This window comes from Aethalodelphis obliquidens, unplaced genomic scaffold (genome assembly GCF_003676395.1).
Source record: "Aethalodelphis obliquidens isolate GAN/ISIS:26980383/991018 unplaced genomic scaffold, ASM367639v1 scaffold46, whole genome shotgun sequence".
NCBI lineage: Eukaryota > Metazoa > Chordata > Mammalia > Artiodactyla > Delphinidae > Aethalodelphis > Aethalodelphis obliquidens.
The window spans coordinates 2876612-2879732 of record NW_020837990.1 but is presented as its reverse complement, the minus strand read 5'-3'; positions in this window follow the sequence as shown (position 1 = coordinate 2879732).

Here is a 3121-nt window from a genome sequence, read left to right as displayed (position 1 = left end):
TGGTATGTATGTATAGAATGGAATATTCCTCAGCCATAAGAAAGAATGAAATAATGCCATTTGTAGCACCATGGATGGACCTAGAGATTATCATATGAAGTCAGACGAGAAAGATAAATATGATATCACTTATATGTGGAATCTAAAAAAAGATACAAATGAACTTATTTACAAAACAGAAACAGACTTATGGTTACCAAAGTGGAAAGGGAGGGGATAAATTAGTTTGGGATTAGCAGACACAAACTACTTTATATACAACGATAAACAACAAGGTCCTACTGTATAGCACGGAGACTGTATTTAATATCTTGTAATAACCTATAATGGAAAAGAATCTGAAAAAGATATTATCTATCTATCTATCGGAATCACTTTGCTGTACACCTGAAAGGAATGCAACACTATAAAAAAAAATGGGGGAAGTCCAGGCCTGAGTATGGGCAAGGCATATAGCTGTTAGAGGAGGCTATGGACCCAAGACTTCCTACCCCAACTTCTGAATCTGCCTCTTCCCCCCATCCATACCCCAACCCCAGGTTTGGGATGGTCTTAAGAGCCTTCATTTAACTTCTTTGAGTGCCCCAAGGCACCCACACACAACTTCCACTATGCAGCCAACAGGGTGGAGGGGTGGGGGGAGCGGTCACTAACATTGGCCCAAGCTGAGGTGTTTGTAAACTGAGCACTGGGGAATGGCATAGAGAAGCAGAAGAGAACTATAGCTGCTTACCTAGCTCTTAAAAACTCATACATGACCTTTGAATGAATGACTGCAGAAGCTGCAGTCCATTCATTGTTTTCATTTGATGCATACTGAAGGCCAACTATGTACCGTTCCCTCTTCTAAGTCCTGGGGATACAGTGGTGAGTAATTACTGCAGAAAAAGCTGTAACACAAGCAAGAATCACTCCTCCCACAAACTTTTGTGATATCCCTCCTCTCAGTACCTTCTTCATACTCTTGAACATCCTATGACCTAAAGACAATTCCATTTTACAGATAGATATAGTGAGACCTAGAGAGAATCACTGACTTCTCAAGCTTACATGGGGAGTTAAGCATTCTATTGGAATAAGAACACTGAGCGGCAGGCTCCTTAATGGATATTGCCTCCTTCCTCCTCATCCTCTCCTACTCCACATCCCCAGCTGAGTGGAGTTGTGTGCCAGAGTGTGGTCACAAGGTAGAGCCAATAATGTTGCAGCTATTGACCTGATAGCCTCAAATGAGATATCCCTGTTTGTGTAGCTTATATCCTTGGAAGTCTATGTAGAAAAGACACATCTGGCCATCACAAGCACTTTCAAGCTGTGTCTTGCACTCTGGGGCCACTATCTGGGGTAGCTGAGGTGAGGTCTGCAGAGAGTTCTACCTAGGACAGACTCTCCAGCTCTGAGAGTGAGTGTAGCATGATGGGCAGGGACAGGTACCCTCTTCAGCAACAAAAAAATGTTGCCTTTTTATTGGCCAAGGGCCAGTACAGAGTTCCTATTATCACTGTGATCCCCTTCCACTGGGTCCTGTGGTAACTGTCATTTAGTGGCGTCATGGTCTGTCCCAGAAAGCTCAAGCTGAAGTGTTTCCCAGGATGCAGTCAATCATCATCTGTGCCAGACTTAGAGGCCAGAGGAAGATCTTTACTTGAAAGAAAGCTCCCTCACTCTAATTCTGGCATGGGCCCAGGATCTTACGGACTTCCACCCTGTAATAATGGTAGACTTGTCAAGGGCGGGGTCCTGGGAAAATGCTGGGGCTCGAACATGTGGAGCTCAACATTCAGGACTTTCATGTGATTGCCCACTGAGGAGATGTCGAAGAAAAGGTTGTTCTGGTTGACATACCCTTTCTCCTTAAAACATCAAAGCATATTGCCTGCGAGGGTGTTGGGGTTATTGGCTACCCTGTTGGGATGGACCCTCTGGAAGAGATCCGTCATGAAGTTGGGTGGGCATCAGGTGAGTCCTGCATGACACAGCTCCTTCACTGTATACAGGTATTACATATCCAGCTCCTCCTTCAGCCAGGCCTGATCCCCGCCAGCAAGTGCCACCAGGTGCCACTATGCTACAGACCAGCAGGGCCAGGTCAGTCCAGAATCCAGGGTAAGCATCAATGTGAACACCCCCCTGGCACTGGCCTCATGCCCTCTGGGAGCCCATGCCTTTTTTTTTTTTTCACAGAGATCAGAACTGAATGAATAAATGGATGAGTAAAGGAATGCATTAATTGTGTCCTTGCCCCCAAAATATGCCCTTGCTATGACAACTTCACTAAAGACTTTTGTATTGCGAAAACATTCTCAGCCATGCTTTTCTACTTCCTGTGATCATAATGGGATTGAATCACAAAATCCTATAGGAATTCAGAAAAGGAAAAAAGCATTCAGTTGAGACTTTGAAAATAGATGGGACCTGAAGGAAATGTTGATTTCAGATGGGACCTGAAGGAAATGTTGATTTCAGATTACAGAAAAATTAAGGGAAATTGTTCTAGGCAAAAAGAACAAGAAGAACAAAGGCATGGAGGTAAGAGAGTAACTTCACATGTTAGCATGAAGTCTAGGAAACCAGTTTGACTAAGGCACTTAGTGTTGTTGGAAACCATGAGAGAAAATGTTGATAGGAGATGTTCTTGATGGATGGAGGATCGTCAATTCTGGATTCAGGATATATCATTTACTTTTGTTATCTTTAGTGCCTCACCCAGAACCTGACACAGAATAGGCATTTAGTAAATGTTTACTGAGTGAGTAAATGAATGAGTGGGTGAATGAACACATGGATAAATGAATAGATCTGATGGGAAAGAAAGTGTTCAAGTTGAAAAAAAATGAGTCTGGAAGGATGGTGATGCTATGGACATAAATGGGAAGTTTAGGCACGGTAATTTAGAGATAATGGTAGAATCTTCAAGTGGAAATTTCCCAAAGGAAGCAACTTGGAATTAAGAAGAGTATGGAGATTTGTGAATAATTATCACAATGGTACTTGAAACCACAAGTCTGGATATGCTCTTGAGGGCAGTTAGTTTAAAAGCTGAAAAGCAGAAGACAAGGACTAAGCAGTGGGGTTTACACCTTAGGCAGTGGTAGAAAAAGAAGACAGAAGAGAAACCATG